The 19,319-nt window shown below is 37.4% G+C and overlaps 1 long non-coding RNA gene across 1 annotated transcript in view; it reads right to left on the reverse strand.

The window, feature by feature from the left end:
- Window positions 1-4,322: 4,322 nt before the first annotated feature.
- The window catches only part of LOC148155792 (uncharacterized), a 104,757-nt gene continuing 89,760 nt past the window's right edge, over window positions 4,323-19,319 (reverse strand). Inside the window, exon 2 of the long non-coding RNA XR_015765150.1 lies at window positions 4,323-4,497. This is a non-coding gene — a long non-coding RNA (uncharacterized LOC148155792). The remainder of the gene's footprint in view (window positions 4,498-19,319) is intronic.

The raw sequence follows: 19,319 nt of genomic DNA on the forward strand, positions 1-19,319 counted from the left end.
GGACGCAGTGGAGATCTAGAGCTGCTGTTTTTTGTTCGGCGGACGAAGCTCAGCAGCAATAATCTTTGTGGTAGCTTCCGTGGTGTCTCACTATCTCAGCTCTCTATAGATATCCTGGTAAAAGGTGCACTTCTTTACCAATAAAAGCTCTGGATCTCTTTCCCTTCCAGCAATCTTTGTGCACCTTCCTCATCATCATCCTCCTTCGAGCCAACTTGTCTGCTCTCCGACGCTCACTCTGTTCCACCTGCTGAAGCCCTCAGCGTCAGCTCCTCATTCCCAGCTCCTGCACTCTCCTTATCATCCAGCTCCAAGTCTCCATCAAACCTCTGGCTAAAACCACCACACACACCAACAAGCCTGGATTCCACTCACTCCTCCCTGGTGTGCTTCACCCTTCAGTAAGCTCCTTCCTTTTATCCCCTCCACTTATTCACATTCACTCTTCCGTTTTGCTCAGGAGGGCCGACAGTGGCTCTGTCGTTCTGTCCTTGGGCGAGACACTTCACCCACCTTGCCTGCTGGTGTTAGTCAGAGGGCCCTGCGGAGCCGGTGTATGGCAGCCTCACTGCTGTAAAATCTTCCCCAGGGGAAATGCAGCTACAATGTTGCTTACCACCATCAGCATCAGCGTGCATGTGAATGACTGAATGTGGTTTAAAGCGCTTTGGGGTCCTCTGGACTAGACAAAGCGCTATACTAGTACAGGTCATTTACCTATCGCCTTATCCACACATTGTCTCTGCTCCCAGGTCTCCAGCAACCCCACTGGAGCAGCAACAAGTCATTAATCAAATAATTGTAAAATAAACCTTTTACGGCTTACTTTGCCTCCTGAGAGTATTTGTACATGTGGGTCAGATAATTGCCTACAACCATGACAGGTAGTGATTATCTTTTCCCTAATAGATTGAATCACTTCTCAACAAAAGCAACATGTCAGTGCTGCAGAGCAGTCAGAATATTTCATTAGTGCTTTGAGGTTGAGTGATTAAGGAGAAGATAAAGAGTGCTAACAAGATTTCGGAGACTGAGTAATGATATTATCTTTGCTCTCTAAAATAAACAAATCACTAACTAACACTGCAGAAATAATTGGACCTGAGAAATTGGACAACCCCTGCAGAAAAAGCCCTCCATGTTCTTATGACGAGCTGTGAGATATCACAAGCTGCTGTCAGAGTGGGGACTGGCAGCAAAGCATTAAAAACCGAGACAAGTCACTTGACATTTTACCAGCAACATTAAAGGTAACCATTTGAGGTCAATTTCACTAAATATCAAAAAGCAACTTGAAAATGTGTTAATCTGAGATCAGTAATAGAGGGGAAAATTCAGCATAGAGCTAATAATATGACAACACTCTCATTTCACTGAGCAATCAGCTCAACCTGTTTCCTTAAGTCATGCTGCTCAACTGATCAATCATAGCATTGCCTCTGTCTGCATTCCATTAGCAAACATCGACATTTCCTTTTAGAGCCAATGCACTTACAGTCTGGAGAGCATCATTACTTACTGGTGACATTTAATTACAAAAGTAGCCAGGAAGGTAAACAGAAAAAAAATAAAAATAAAAATGCACACATCCTTCCACAGTGACTGACTCTTTTCCCTACGTTTTCTCTTGTCTGTTTAGGAGTGGTGTCAACTACTGAACATCCTCTAATGTGTCCTTTCAATACAAACTGGTGGAAAGTCCAAATAAAACAACTACAGTACTCCATTACATTCTTTTTTTGAGTTTAGTCTTTTTTTTTATTTTTTGTCTCACAAACTGTTTCAGAACATCAAACAAATTGTTGTTAGCCTATTATAAAAACAACAAACTTGGCCCCATGTAAAACCCTAACTGCCCTCATTGCCAACTCACTTATCTGTGTTTTATCACTTTTTGAAAAGCTGTCCTAAACTTCACTTATCCGATCAAGCCTCTGCATGGTCAATCTGTACAATCAAATCACTTAAAGGGGCAGGTAAAATAAACTTTCTTGAGCTTCATGTCATATTATGATGTTATTTACTAATTAAAATATTAATGCATGGAAGAAATTTGATTCTTCCGTGCATGTCTGAGGAATCCTTGAATTCCATGCTCTTACAAATCCCTGCCTCTTTCTACAAAGCTCTGGTGTGAAGCTTCAGTTCCCAGACTAGTGGCAGCAGCAACTATTGAGCACCTGGTGGAACTACGAGCCTCCTAAGAACGGTTGCGATTGGCATCGGTGAACGGCATGAAGCACTGTTGTGATGAAGTGGTGAAGGAAGAGTGTCAGTCAGGGTAACGGGTTGAGGTAGAGCTATGTTTATAAGTAAATTTAGGTTAAGTGACTCATGCAGCATTTTCATATCAATGAAAGGTAACACAGTTATTTGATGGCGCATTTAAATAGCACAATGTGCCTGAAAGATACAAAATGACTCCTCTCCCCCACCACCACCACCACGTAAATTAACTCGGTGAATGTAGCGACGAGGTGAGGAAACAGAATTGTTTTACAAAAAGTTGTTAGTTCTGAAACACATTATCATTGTTGCTCTATTTTTTCATTATTCTTTTTTTCCTTCTTAACTTTTCTCTACATCTTTTTTTTTCCATCTTTATCTTTTCCTCTCTCCTCAAATCCACATCTCTCAACGTCATCCCTTATCTGGTCAAACTATGTCTCCACTATTTTCGCCCTGTTTATTCAGGAAGTCCATTTAGTCTATGTCTGCAAAGCACTTGCTCAAATCCATTGCAACAATGTCCTCATCTTTTATGCATGTCTCTTTCCATTTATTCATTTCTTTCAAGTCTTTTGACTTATTGTCTGTCTGATAAGGAAAATAGACTCAGCTCCCATGAGAAGGTGAAAGAGAGATGGCGAAATGTGATCAGTATCTGCTAAGAGAGACAACCTGTATTTCTAGGCTCTTGACTCGGAGGCTGAATATACTTGACTGTATTATGCTGGGCTCATGGGACACTATTGTTCCACCGATCTCCTTCTGTTGTAACAACATTTATGTAGAGATTGCACAAGAAATGTGTTGTATTGTTCCTCTTTTTTAAGAGGAAGTTTGATAGAATATATTTTCTATACCTATGTGAGAAATTTAGGAGTTATTTTAGATTATATTGGTGAGTAAAACTTTGCAGAGCTGGATTTCATTTTCAGTGTTTTACTCCAGCTGATGGTAATGTGACATGTATTACTGTCTATAATGGCTCCCTTGTCTATGTGGATTTCAGTTTCATAGACTGTTCAATGCTGAGAAAATATGAAGCAAGTATGCATACACACTGTTACCGCTGTCAAGGTCCTCTGTAGCCGTTACTGCAGCTTGTTGAGGGGTGAATGGAGCTCATATCTCACTGTCTGTAAGACAACATGTAAAGTCGTAAACTAGTGACTGACTGAATGCAGTGAGGAGAAGGGGCGTAATTTCATACAATACTTTAACGTTACAGGTATACAATGTACTTTTGAAACCTGGAAGCATAGGATGACAAAAAAAAATCTGCAATGTAAATAGGTCTGAAAAATAATAATGTACATGTATAAATATGGACATAGTCTAATTCTCAAAGCAAGTTTCATTTATATTCTGCTGAATCTAGACTACATGTGCTGTGTGTCTTAGTGTATTACCATATAAATAACTTCCGCTGCTTATCTTGATTTGTTAGGAAACCAGAATGGAAAGACACTGAACAAGATGACATAAAATGACAATTTTGCTGACTTTGTGATTGCTACTGTTATTTATGAGTCTTATCTGGCTCACTACTTCTATTAACAATGCTTAAATACATTTATTTACAGCTCTACCTCACATGTTTTTATGTTGCAAGGTTTCACAGAAAAAAACAAAAAAGACACAGTTTGGTAAAATAAATAAGAAAAATCGCCACTGTTGAGAAAATAAATTTGAAATAAGCTAGTTTTAAAACTTAACATGTCTTGATTCAAATGGCCTAATTGTGGTTTTGAAATTAGTAATGTATTCTGACTTTTTGACCTTTAATTCACCTGTAGTTACAGCAGATGGTTTGCTAGGATCGTTTGAACTGCCTTTTGTCTGTGGGAAAACAATACAGTGGAAGTTCCAGCTTTTCACACTCATCTGTGAAAGGCCGTAAACACGGCAGGGGTTTTAGGCTTCAGATAGAGGGTCAGAGATAGCTCCTGGATTGGATGAGCAAAGATACGCCTTATTTGAATAAATTAAAGAAAAGAAGATAAAACTTTCTACACAGAAGTAACACATTAGATTTGCTCTTGCAACTCTCCAAAGATGTCTTTGCACGTCTTTGCTTTCTTTCCTTCTTTTCCAAGTTTGTGAGGTAAATGAATGTATGTCTCCGTTGTTCTGCAGTTTCTGGTGTAAGTTTGTGCATTGTCTTACTTCTAAGTTTATGCATTGTCTTATATTGGATTAAACTCTGTAATTCTGTGACGTCAACATGCATTGTTGTTTTCCTTGTGGCTACACGTGGCCCGCCGAGAGGACCTGGGATCCAGAGGAAGAGAGAGAGCCAAACTTTTTTCCAAAGTTAACCTATTTTAGAATTTTCTTCCTTAACACCACCTGTCATCATCAAGAACAGAGATATTTTGTTTATTTTGTCTTAATTGTTAACGGTCCACTTCCATATTAAAATTAATTAACCTTTCAATCATTTATAACAAGTCAAATCAATAAAACTGTGAAATCAAAACCTTGTAATTTACCCACACTTTTGCAGTGGTTAAAGAACAAATTACAAAGAAATTCAAATGAAAGCCTGAAGATAAAATGAGAAAGCACCGACATGCTGCCTCAAAAAACAGTAGCCTGATCACCCAGTATGTCCACCTGTATGATGTAAACATCATACAGGTGGAGTCCAATTGTCATACAAGTTCTGTGCCACCGACAGTGAACATTTACAGTAGATTCCTCAGAATAAAGGTTTAGACAAAACCTCTATTATATGTCTTACAAATGGCAGCATGTAAAGAAGAGATTTTGGAAACAAACATAACTAGACAACAAAAGAATGTTGCAATTTATCTGCTGCCAGAAGGCAGCTGTAGATCCTCAGAGCTACAGAGTCCAATTGTTCAAGACCATCTGACAAAGTGCTCAGACCACTGCAACAGCAAGCCAAGGCCACTCTCACAGCTGCTAGCACAATTATCACCGCGAATTACAACCTCCTCAAGAAATTTCACAGTTGACTGCAGAAAATAATTTTCAGGGATGGCTACAATATATCTGGCCCATCACACCAGACTGCTCAACAGTTTAATCACTACAGCAACAAGAACAGACACAAATGCATTTTTTTCATTCTGTCAGATATGAAATTTGAATATTTTTTCCGGTTTTAGGTCAATTAGGATTACCTTTTTTTTTTTTCTATTTGCTAAATGTCAGAATAACGAGAGAAGTACAGTATATTTTAAAGACAGTTTTTATTAAATTTTTTTTATTGCTATATAAAGAAGTTTGTACACTTCAGGTGTCAACTCCAGCAACAGAAAGTCGTCTACTAGTTAGTGTATACTGAAGTAGACACTATCACTGACAAAAACACTTACCTTTGAGGAATGGAATATGCATTTTTAGCAAGTGACACTTCTTTAGGTGGATTTGGCAGTTTGTAGTAATTAAAAGAAATGCACTACATCTTTTAGTGGTAGTAGTGATGTGAGAAATGCACCAAAATGAAAACAAAAATGTAAAACCAAATTCCTCAGTCAGCAGAACGTCTTCACAGTTCTGATGACAGTTTTTTTTTTTTTTTTTTTTTTTTTCAGATCAACAGATTGTAACCCTGCTGCTTCAAAAAGTAAAATATTTTTGAAGCAGGAAACTTGCTTCAAAAACTGTCCTGAAAATGGGATGATTTCTCATGTCTTTGCTTTTGTGTTTATCATTTGTCATGATTTTTATTTGCTCAAAGCACATTAGTGTGGCTTCAATAGTTCGTTCAAAATGATGCTTTGGTGGAATTTTACAATAATTAAAACAATTTGTGTGTGTGGGTTTAGATCTCACACATGGTTAGTGAAGCTCTGGAGCGGTTTTGCTTTCTTTGATACTGGAAACCTGCTGCTTATTGAAAGTGAGGACGATTAAACCGAGTACCAGCAAAATTCTTGGTGAAAACCCAACTGGGTCTTTTGGACCTTCAAGCAGGACACCTCACTGATTTTGGATGAATAATGTTGAGAAATGTTTAATTTTCAGATTTTTTGGTGAAATTACTTGTGAGTTTATTTGTAATAAAATTTTGAAATTGTTTTTGTTCGATTTGTGTCCTGCAAACTGTTGTTATATTAGTTGTTTTGCTGCAGGGTCTATAAGATTTTAGGTAAATCAGTTGTTCGTAACAACCCCATAGATATTTCAGTTCTAAAATGACTGAAATGGATTTTAAATTTTGAAACATAAGGCATAAAGACAAATGTCTAAGCCTAAGAAATATTAATTTTGGTTAATCTAGTTGACAGAAATAAATTCAGAATTGTCCACTGTGTCTGAGGACTGACGGTTGCTTCCTACCAAACCCATTAAAAGGAAAAATAAAGTCACCCGGAGCAAAGAATAATCTCTCCCAACAGCAAAGAGCAATTACTGTTTAACATTTGATGAGGCTTGACATGATGCAAGTGCAGTCAGTTAGCCAATCTATAGGATGATCAATGCTGGAATTAAACAGCAAGTGGTTTCCAATGCCGAACGTGAGATGAGAATTATATTCATGCCATCCAATTTACTACATTGTTCTGTCAGATTTACCTTGCAAAATATAACCCGTGCTGCTAGTTTGCCCAAACCACCATGTATGTTTGTCATTGTCATCAACACTGCTTCAGAATGAAAGAGAAACATTCACTATTTAGTGGAAGGGGACAGAAACACATGTATTTCTGATAGAAACTATTCTCTCATAGCTGTGAACAATGGGAGACTAGCTATCATAGCTCTCAACAAGGAGAGTCAGATCTGTCTGAAAGCCAATTTCCTGTGTGATTTACATCTATCCATCCATCTGTTCATCATTCCATTGTCTATACCTGATTATCCTTGCAGGACCGCTGTGGCACCGTTTCTTGTTTCCATTTGTCATTGGACGAGAGGTGGGGTGCATTCTGGGAGTATGAAGATGCAGCTCTGTGAATGCAGTTTCAGGAAGGCTTTCTGGAAAGCATTGCTCTTTTAAAACATAAGCAACTGATGAAAAAAAAAATACATTTCAGTTTAGCTAACTGCTTGAAATAAACAAACCAGATTATATTTTGCTTTCACAGCGTTCAGCTCTTCAGACTTGATATTTTGTGGTGTTTTCACAAATTATAGTGCTTGAATTATATCCTGCATTGAGCCCCCAAAATACGACCAGGAGACCACATATCACCACACATTCACCTGCATTGAAAAGCAGACTAAGCCACATAAAACTTTTAATCCAATAATGCATTTGCTTGGTTATTTGCACATGACTCACTATAAATTGGGTCTGATAAATGCACAGTGACATTTATCAGACCCAATAAGCAACAAATAACCTGAAGGCCAAGGAAAGTACACCTCTTACCTACATGATGCACTTTACATAGATTTGATGTCTTTGAAAGTATCACTTTAAAGACTGGAGATCAGTTTTAGTGTTCAAAATCTAATTATACAAATACACACTAAAACAAAATGACTTGTAGACTTCAGCAATCGCTGACAAGTCCTCAGAGAAGTCATGACAAGAGGCTTGTTCTGCAAGAGAGATTGTGGAGTAGGATTTGCTGACCTTAATTTATAAATAATGCAGAAAAAAAAAAAAAAACAGCATGAAGTAGGTAACTGACATCCGTCTGGCTGTAAAGGGTTATTCCTGAACCACAGTGAGAGCCACTACGGCAGGTCACATGCTGGTGACCTGGGGCTAATGGTGATTAGTCAGGCCAGTTGTGGGCCACTGCAACTGGGCTATCTAATTAGATGGGTTGACACTGTGCCTTCCTTCCCTTGGTCCTCCCGAGTTCTGGTCAACGGCTCCTGGGATCTTGTGTATGTGCCTGGCCTGCACTGTGAGCCGGGAGGTTGGATGACCATCCTCTTTCCCTCTGCCTCTCTTGAACAGAGGCACAGGGACTCTTGGACTCTATTCAAACAACTTTGCACCTCACAAAGACCTACTCTGCACACAAATGCACCATCATCCACACTCACACATACTGATCCAAATAGCTGAATGTCAAACACTACTTCAGTGTTGTGCATGATTGAGAAAAGTGGAACTTTTTTTTGCTAAATTTAACATCTGGCATAAAACTAACATAGCATTCTTGGAGTTTAACATTGCATGTATAGACAAAGATGGAGAATGAGGTAGCGTAAGGGTCTCGGGCAGCTTGAGGACCTCGACAATTTGCTGCAATTGATGTTACAATGAACTTGTCTAGTTTTGTGACTGTGTATGATCAGCAAACTATTCTGCATCCTCTAAACTTTGCATCATATGAAGACAGACATAAAAAGTGGCCTATGTAGAAGGTTGCACAATTAAAACTACTGCATACAAATTTTTCTATGCTGTGAAAGATGATCTTGAAAATTTTTTTTTTTTCACTTACTTGTTTAAAAAAAAACGTCATGTACTAAATTAACAAAAAGAAACCAAGTCTACATTTAAAGTGAAAAAAAAAGGTTTCTCCTGCTCTAACTTTTTTGTCAGTTTAATCTGTTAATTTGCATTTAGAAAGAACTGTTGACATTATGGCTCTGTCTGTGCAGCCACCCTCCAGTAAATCACCAAGAGATTTTCTCTCCTGAACTAAATGAACTGTGTAATGAGGGTCAGAAACCAAGTAGGAGACAGAACAAGGAGGTTTCATCTTGGGATAACCTGATAACATTAGTGGTCATATTTTCACCTCATACCCTCTTCAAAATAATTACACCCAATTAGCAAATGTTTGCTCTTCCGTACACTGGCTGTCAAATATTGGAAAATATGAGTGGACTATAAAATACAGTATTAGAGTTACTATTTGAATATTAGCAACGATAGAGCCAAAATATAACTTTTAAAACTAATACATTTACAAATTGAATATGAACGTGTACTTCTCTAATGATATATTAGCAGCTTTGTGGAACATCCATAATGCTTTGCAGTTTGTGCTTAATTTAAAGTTGTGAGAAAAAAGGGCAGAACTGTTCTTTCTGTGACATTTTATCTTATGCTTAATCTCTGCAAATTTCCCTATAATATCGTCTGTAGACTTCTGCCAAGCAGGATTCCTCAAGCAGAGAAGTTAGAAAATACAGAATATTTGCTTAAATGTAGACTTGTTGGTTTCTTTTTGTTAAACTATTTTAATCAACTTTAAATAACAGAACAGAAATATTGAGCAAAGTTTAATGAATTGTGGAAGGAAAAAAAAATACAAGACATTTCTTTTTTAAAACGATAAGACAGAAATAAAAACATAGACAGATTTACATTACTGTGTTTTCAGAAAGCTGCACGGAGTCTGGATATTATTTAGTTAAATTAAATGAAACTGGTAAGAAGCCAGAAGGAAAAGTGAGCACTCGGTAATAGTTTTCAGACCACCACACACTGTTTTCATTTTTACTGTGCACAGGCCCCTCATTATTTTTGCAAAGAGTCTAATTAATTTTAATTGAACATAATAAGCTACAATCCAGCACACAAATGGGTGGCAAGCATGTAAAGTCTCTTAACTGAGGAAGGTATTTGACAAGATAGTTTGCCGAGGTGACAACAGCTTAGTTGAAAGTTATATCAACTTAACGGTTATTTTATCAATAATAACTGTGTACTTCACAAATGCGATCCGAAATCAGTCTGTTTTATTGTCCCAGTGCTGCAACAAAGACAAACACTAAGAAAAAACAAATTGCTAAAGTACAGAGCAGTTTTGAAATGCACATTAAAAAAAATCTACACTATTATCAGTTTCTCCAAAACATTGGGGATATTGCCTATCTACAGAGTCAGCCATGGCCTCCCTGAACTTAGTTGCTTCTTACTTTTATCTCAGAATGGACAAATTTCTATTATTCCTACATCGATTTGACACAGAAATGGCTCTTCCACACTTCTGCCTCTGCCCTCTGCCCCTCACACTTTTTTTTTGAACAATTAGAAACACATGTTGTGTTTTTCCGAGTCGCCCGTAAATGCAACATGCACGTTAAGGTGTTCATGCTTGTTCTACACCTGTGCGTGTTAGAATCATGTCAGCAAACCAGTGAAAAGCAAAAAACTTTTGCAGTTTTCTTTTCTTGTAAGCAAACCAAGTGTGTTGAGTGATACTGTTGGATGCACATAATGTTAACTAAAAGATGACGACCCAATCCATGACAATATATTATATATAGTTAGATAACAAGAGTAAGCTACTAATTTTATTATCTTTTTTCAGACAGAGGTGGGAAATGCTGGTTACATTTACTTAAATAAATAACTTTTTGGAAGAAAAGGTACTTTTCACAGTCTTACTGAACTGCATTTTTCACTTTTGCTTGAGTAATATGAACTATTGCTACTCTTACTTGAGTACGTTGATTTTGCATTTAAGGAAATGAACAGAGATTGTAAACATTAGACGCCAAGATTTCTGCAACATATGAGCTAATGTTTCTGCTAATCTCAGCATAATCACTAAGCATTTTCTACATGACACTTATCATTAGCATTATTTGTATTGCATTAATAAAACATGTTTATTTAATTTAAAGGTTACATAAATGTTTGCTTGTGTATTTATATCAAGTGACTGTGTCCCCCCAAAAATACGTTTTTGCCCCCTCCAGCTAAATTCCTCTGTTCTGATTTAGCACTTCCAATATTAGAACCGAGTTTGAGGAAAACAATATATTCTTCTTTTGAGTACTCACACAAAAGAAGATGAAAACAAGTCTGTCAAGTAAAGGGTTCCTGCTAACCTCAGTCAAGAAGAAAATTATTGCTTTCTATTGGCGTAAAGGCAAAGCTGGGAAAACCGAGGCATCCAGGAGCAATAATAGGTCCAGCCTCATAGTACCCAAACGTATTTCAATTAGACTTATAGTGCCCAACAGTACTATTTCAGACTTGCCATGGCTTAATGATTATGTTTAAAATGAGAACCCAAAGATGTGCTTCTGGCTATATGACAAAGGATTTAGTGTTCTGTGTGCCTGCAGTGCACACATACTGTGTGATTATATTTTTCCCCAGTTTTAGGCTCCATGTGTTTTTGTCTGACCTCAGTTTTCATATCGTCTGCAAGGTTTTGGAAGATGTAAAAACTTTATAAGCCATACACTTCGGTAAAGCCTTTCGGTAGCTTCCACGGCTGACGAAATAGTTGTAAAGGCTTGGCCTGAATAGGGCTGCAGAAAATATTTATTTAAACTTTTCATACAAGTAGTTATAATTTAAAGTTCCATTTACATTTTTCATTTGCGTTTTACAAAGCAGTGCTTATCTTCAAAGAAGAACCAATCACCACTAAAGATAAAATCAAATCATATAAGCCAGAAAAAATTCTTTTTCAAAAATGTACGTTATGCATGTCATTATGCGCCTGTCATTCTTGACAATCCTACATTTTCCCTGGGTTTCCATCATATTCAGTTGTGTAAAGAAAATGCCCACCAGTCTCTGTCATATTCCTCCATAAATATTTATGAAGGCATTTCAATAATTTCATTTTGTGAAACAAAGCATAACTTTGAGTAAGATCAGTAAGGTGAAGAATGTCAACAAGTGAAGGAGGAGGAATCTCCCACTTACAGCTAGATCTCCTCGGAGCTAATGAGCAAAACAGAATATTCTGAAACTGCAGATGTACTTTGTCACAAAGGCAAAAAGAAACAGAACAAAATATTAAATCTGTCCTTTTTCATACAAAAAAGACTAACATACTTTTTTGTACACACAAATTACTAGAATTCTTCAGCATTTTACTAACTTTTGCTGGTTCAATCAAAAAAAAAACTTTAAAATGTGAATTGTACAAAGATGTGGAACAAACATCTTCTTCAAATTTGAATATTGTTGCTACAGTTTTTACATATTTAGTCTCTTGTAGAAACTGGATTATTGTGCAACTCTCCCAAAGAAAAAAAAAATGACGTATCTGATTTTAAATACACTGAACTTGTTTAAAAAAAAAAAGATGAGCAAACATACTCACAGCTGATTAGTTTAATATATTCCTCATTTTCATAAATTTGGTTGTTTATCGCTAAATTCATGCAGAGGTATATCTCTGGAAGGTTCAAGAAAAATTAAATATCATTTTTTTCTTCTTCTTCTTCTTCTTCCCAGTCATTTTCAGCTGATGTCTCTCACAGCCAGTCAATTATTTTCTGTTCTGCAAGCTTTTTGCCTCTATAAGACAGATATCCATAATTTATGCAATAAAGTAAACACTATGGATGACAAACATATCTGAGGGAAAGAGATAAATGTAATGTTTTCAGTCATTTAAATAATTTTAAATATTTATTACTTATTAGTAACATGCAGTCATCCATTAAGCAGAGATATGCTCATTGAAACAAACAAAATCCCCCTTCAGCAAAATGCCAAAAATGTGGTGAGTTACCAAAAATTTGCAGTTTTTGATTGCCTTTCTGTTTATTGTATAAACTAATGTCAGTGGATAGATTCACTGGTATTTGGGAAAGAGGAAAATTTGTTCATACTTTTTGTTCAATAATGTTAGCATAACTAATATGCAGGCAAAGTTTATGCAAATGTAAGCAAAAAAAAAAAAAAAGGTTATGTACACGGTGTATGCCAATACAAAAAGTGAGTGTCAACATCACAAATCAAAATGTTTCCCAATTTCTTCTATAAAATCCATTTATAATCAAATGTCTGGATTTCTATATTTATTTAAGAAAACTCAATCTCCAATTGTAAAGTACCTTAGGCTTCACTAATGCTTTTTGGTGTATGAATGGACATTTACTTAACTATTTCAAATACCTTTCAGAGACATTAAATTACTGTGTGGACCTTCAGTCTGGATAGTGGTAATGCTTTTTGAACATGGGCAGAATTTAACAAAGTCTTCTGTTAGAAATGTCATGAGACATAACCTAATTAGCCCTTTAACATCCTGCTTGCATCTTAATGATGTGCAGTTACTTTGGCAACAGTTGATGAGAAGTGTTTACATCCACCTTTGTTCACGTAGCTTTAGAGTATTGTTGGGGTTTTGTATGGAGTGTGTGAATGTTATGAAAAGCAAAGCAACCAGTTTATATTAGATGACAGAAGACAAGGTTTATTCTAATGAAACTTTTTATTATAGACAATTATTTAGTTCATCCACTCTTTTCTTTCCCCTCAACACAAAGCTGCAAGGCCCTGAACGTAACGTGCCTAAATTTATAATTAATGTTCACCCAAAGCGCTCTTCCAGTCTCACAAAAAGTTACACCTTGTTGATCATGATTGATTTGTAAAATCAATAAAAATGATTTTAACAAAAATCCAATGCAGTGAACACTTTTTTACAGGCAGTATATAATAATAATATAGCTGTAATATAAATTTACAGCTATTTTCTGTAAATTATCGGTTTGCCTGTGTTGGACTTTAATGCAATGTTTATGTTGTTGCTATCTTAGTTTGTACTGATTGCAAACACATTATTTTAATTTGTTCTGGTCATCTACAGATGAAATGTAGACCAACAAAATTAAAAGATGCAACGTGTAGCGAAAGGGAAGTGAGTTATGCAGGTGGTAGCTTTAACATGCAAACAAGACAAAATGAAAAGATGACCAAGCAGATCAAACTCCAAGCAGCAGTGCTCTTCTCAAACTGCCGCAGGCACAAGAAGAGATATTGTCAAAACACATCATGCGGCGACATCTTTGTATCTTTACATCATTGGCTTAAAAAATGTCATCTGAGTTTGAGGTCAAATTTACAGATTAAACCTGAAACATAAAAGAAAATCTGGTATTCCTAGCAGCAGAGTGGAAGGTCTTCTCGCGCTTGACATCTCTCATCACCACACCTTGGAAGGATCTCTGACAGCTCTTTTGAAATTGATACACATTTGAGATTAGTTGTCAAATTACTCTTTTTTTCAGGTAAAATCTTCAGCCACAGTGAAGTCTTAAAGCTTTGAAAAAGTTATTCCTCGTTTTATTTCAAGTTGAATTACTGCAATTACTTGTGTGTTAATCAATATCATTTGTTAACCTGTTGATAAAAATCCCGTTCAGTTGAGTTGAAGAAATTCGCTTAGCTTTTTAAAACTCAGAATCAGTGATTCCCAAAGTTAAAATCAAAGTTAGTTGTGATGTGAAGGAATCTTGTAAAAAGAGACAAAGAAAAATTAGCCTGGTAAAGGTTTTATGTACTTTTTTGTGGGTATTTCTGTTATTCATTATGATGAAGTATAGTCACTCAGATAATGCCAATAACCCTGAGATTGAATGTGAATTATTCAAGAATAGTGCGATACTATCTTTAAGAGAGTTGTGGGTGGATATAAAAAAAGAACAGCAAGAAAAGAACTAGAAAATTCCGCAGAAATTTTAAGGGGCATGCCAAAGTGTGCCCGTCGGTTTTTAATCAAGCGTTCTAATGCAAAAAATTAGCATTAATGCTAAAGAAAGCTTCAATGTAGTCAATAACCTGTGGTGAGTCAGAAACATGTTGACTAAACTGCACCTGTACCATTCAGTATGTTGAAATTAATGCATAAGCCAAAATGCTAATATTAGCGTGAAGACTAATATTCATGTAGGATGTTAGGATGTTAGGATGTGCACTGCCTTGCTGCGCAAGGCAGTGCACTAGTGGGGGCAGTAAAATGCTAAAGTTTGTGCTAATGTTGTGCACAATCTTGTGCTAATGTTAATGAACTGCCTTGCTGCGCAAGGCAGTTCACTATCCTGAGGAAAAAAAATGCGAAAAAAGCTTAATATTATTGCAACGCCTACGGCGTTGCACTAGCATGAGAGGAGTGCAGCAACTCTTTGAAGCAGTTAGTTTTTCTGATCAAAGCGGCTTACTGTTCAGCATCCATAAGAGCAATCCGAAAACTTTTTGAAGCATATAAGAGGGCAATTTCTTGTCTCCGATGGAACCACGATTTAAATCTGTAGTTCTCTCTGCACTAACCTGAGAGAAAAACATAATAAAGGCCTGAGAGGAATATTCAGGCTTTTATTTTGAAATTTTCAGTAAGCTTCATTTTAAATGGCCACACTAATCCCATGTCTAACAGTGGTTTGGTTAAACCAGTTTATATATAAAGCCCAGAACATTCTGCCCTGTCTGTAGTTATAACATTCTGCTCACATTCTTTCTGTAATAAGTCAGAGTTCCACCATTATGTACTTCTTAACTGCCAGCTCAGCCCTCCTTTGTAATGATTGAGGGTTCCACCATGTTGACCTTCCGACCTTCTGCTCAGGCCTTTGTAGTAAAGTGTTCCATCGTGTTTAGAACTACAAAGATGGCGTTTTTGTAGTCCTAAGGAGCAGTTTGGCTTTTGTCTGTGTTCTGTTGCTATAGTGACCAAGCCTCCCCCTGTGTTTCTCCAGACAGGGGGAGAAACAATTCTATCTGTTTGAGCCAGCCAGTTTCACTCCAAAAAGCTGTCCGAACAACTCCTTTCCATTCGGGAACCGTGATACGTATTCGAAAACCGTTTGAAGCATATGAGAGGGCTATTTGTCGTCTCATTTAGTACCGCGATTCATATCTGTAGCTCATTCACAGTAATTGCAGTGATGAGAGAAAAATGGTGTGCGCTGAGCTCAGAACTTTTTGCAGAAATGTATGTAAAAAGAGCAATTACATGATGTAAAAATTGTCAAGGCTTTTATTTTGAAAATTTTCAATAAGCTTCATTTGAAATTGCCACACTAATTTCATGTGTAATAGTGATCAGGTTAAATCAGTTATATAATGCTCAAAGCACAAGTTGTTTATAATACCAGCCAACTCCTCCTCTGTAATAATTGAGTGTTCCGCCATGTTGTAGTTCTGACATGCTGCTCAGGCCTCTGTTTTAACTGAGTCTTGGCCATAGATAGAACTACAGTTATGGCAGTTATGGCTGCTGGTTTGTAGTCCAAACTACAAACCAGCAGCCATAGTCCATAGTTTGTAGTCCAAACCAGCAGCCTTTCTCTGGATTCTGTTGCTATAGCGATTGGCCCTCAGCCAACTGCTGTGTGTGTGAGACAGAAAGCTGGGGAAGGACTTCAATCTTTGAGACAACCATGAAATGCTAATGTTAATGAACTGCCTTGCTGCGCAAGGCAGTTCACTATCCTGAGAAAAACAACATAAAAAAAAGATTTTCATTTTTGCATCGCCTACGGCGATGCACTTTTGTCAGTGCAATTTTCAGAGTTTTATTTTGAAACTTTCAGTAAACTTAATTTTCATAACCACACTAATCCAATGTGTAACAGTGGTTTGGTTAATCCACCTGTATAATGCCCAAAACAGGAAGCAGTTCTAACTGCCAGCTCAGCCCTCCTCTGTAATAATTGAGTGTTCCGCCATGTTGTAGTTCTGACCTCCTGCTCTGCCCTCTGTATTAAAGTGTTCCGCCATATTTAGAACTACAGAGTCTTTGTAGTCCAAACCCCAGCAGTTCTCCCTCTCTGCATTCTGTTGCTATAGTGATGAAAGTGCCCTGTGTGTGTCAGACTTATCTATCTTTATGAGACACCCAGTCAGTTTTAATGGAAAAAGCAGTCCGAACGACTGCTTCCCGTTCGGGTTCCGTAAGTCCGATCCAAAAACCGTTTGAAGCATATGAGAGGGCTATTTCTCATCTCATCTATTACCCCGATTCATATCTGTAGCTCAATCACAGTAATTGCAGTGATGAGAGAAAAATGGTGTGCGTTGAGCTCAGAAATTTTTCAGAAAAGTCTGAAAATGAATGGTGGAGTGCCTGAAGGTACCCTGTCACTTGATTTTGCTCTGAAGCACCTTGACAGAAAACCGTCAGCCCTAGAGAAATTTTGAAGACATTTTACCGGAGCAGGCATTCGTATCAATGTCATGACCGACTTTCATACCGATAGACCAATTTTTGCACCCATGAGAGCGATTTCAAAATTATTTTGGGGTCAAAAATCCACTCTTTTTCTCACTCTAAAAAAGCGGCAGTTGGTGTCAGTTACACTCTAAGATTCATCGAAGATTGGCAGTTGGAAATTTTGCTCGTTTTTCGCTTTTTACGTCGCCATCGTAACTCCGATCCCCAATAAAAATAATAGCTCACATCTCGGCACCGAGCCGCACGTTTTGATACCACTTTTGTGGGTGGGCACGCAGCGGTACGAGCCGCATTAACGGTGACGGAAGAATAATAAATAATACTAGAAAATTCCGCAGAAATTTTAAGGGGCATGCCAAAGTGTGCCCGTCGGTTTTTAATCAAGCGTTCTGATGCAAAAAATTAGCATTAATGCTAAAGAAAGCTTCAATGTAGTCAATAACCTGTGGAGAGTCAGAAGCATGTGGACTAAGCTGTACTTGTACCATTCAGTATGTTGCATACGGTAAAATTAGCCAAAATGCTAATAATAGCATGAATGGTATCAGCAGAATGTGGGGTATCACCACCATGTTGTCACCCATTGACTCAGTCCAATCAGTATTCTAAACATGGCTAATAAGTAAATAAATTGGCTAAAAGCTTATTTTAGTTAAAATGCTAATGCGTGCAAGGAAGTGCACTAGTGGGTGGCAGTGAAATGCTAATGTTTGTGCTGATGTTAATGAACTGCCTTGCTGCAAACATAAAAGAAGAAGAATATTTTTGCACCGCCTGCGTCGGTGCACTGACGTGAGGGGAGTATGCAGGCTTTTATTTTGAAACTTTCAGTAAGCTTCATTTGAAATGGCAACACTAATCCCATGTGTAACAGTGGTTTGGTTAAAACGGTTTTCTAACACAAAAAAGAGCAATTACATGATGTAAAAATTGTCAAGGCTTTTATTTTGAAAATTTTCAATAAGCTTCATTTGAAATGGTCACACTAATTTCATGTGTAATAGTGATCAGGTTAAATCAGTTATATGATGCTCAAAGCACAAGTAGTTCAGAATACCAGCCAACTCCTCCTCTGTAATAATTGAGTGTTCCGCCATGTTGTAGTTCTGACATGCTGCTCAGGCCTCTGTTTTAACTGAGTCTTTGCCATAGATAGAACTACAGTTATGGCAGTTCCTTTCTCTGGATTCTGTTGCTATAGCGATTGGCCCTCAGCCAACTGCTGTGTGTGAGACAGAAAGCTGGGGAAGGATTTCTATCTTTGAGACAACCATGAAATGCTAATGTTAATGAACTGCCTTGCTGCGCAAGGCAGTTCACTATCCTGAGAAAAAAAAACATTAAAAAAAAGATTTTCATTTTTGCATCGCCTACGGCGATGCACTTTTGTCAGTGCAATTTTCAGAGTTTTATTTTGAAACTTTCAGTAAACTTAATTTTCATAACCACACTAATCCAATGTGTAACAGTGGTTTGGTTAATCTACCTGTATAATGCCCAAAACAGGAAGTAGTTCGAACTGCCAGCTGAGGCCTCCTCTGTAATAATTGAGTGTTCCGCCATGTTGTAGTTCTGACCTTCTGCTCTGCCCTCTGTATTAAAGTGTTCCGCCATATTTAGAACTACAGAGTCTTTGTAGTCCAACCAGCAGTTCTCCCTATCTCTGCATTCTGTTGCTATGGTGATGAAACTGCCCTGCGTGTGTGTCAGAGACTTTATCTATCTTTATGAGACACCCAGTCAGTTTTAATGAAAAAAGCAGTCCGAACAACTGCTTCCCGTTCGGGATCCGTAAGCCCGATCCAAAAACCGTTTGAAGCATATGAGAGGGCTATTTTTCGTCTCATTTAGTACCGCGATTCATATCTGTAGCTCAATCACAGTAATTGCAGTGATGAGAGAAAAATGGTGTGCGTTGAGCTCAGAGATTTTTCAGAAATATATGTAAAACACTGGGGAGGAACGTCAGTTACCCTGTCCCAAAACTTTGCTCTGAAGCACCTGGACCGAAAACCGTAAGCCCTAGGGAAATTTTGAAAACATTTTACCGGAGCAGGCATACGTATCAATGTCATGACCAACTTTCATACCAATAGAGCAATTTTTGCACCCATGAGAGCAATTTCAAAATTATTTTGGGGTCAAAATTCCACTCTTTTTCTCACTCTAAAAAGCGGCAGTTGGTTTCAGTTACACTCTAAGGTTTCGGCAGTTGGAAATTTCGCTCGTTTTTCGCTTTTTACGTCGCCGTCGTAACTCCGATCCCCAATAAAA

Source organism: Poecilia mexicana, unplaced genomic scaffold, assembly GCF_051168715.1.
Source record: "Poecilia mexicana isolate PSO_F unplaced genomic scaffold, ASM5116871v1 scaffold_13, whole genome shotgun sequence".
NCBI classification, from domain to species: domain Eukaryota; kingdom Metazoa; phylum Chordata; class Actinopteri; order Cyprinodontiformes; family Poeciliidae; genus Poecilia; species Poecilia mexicana.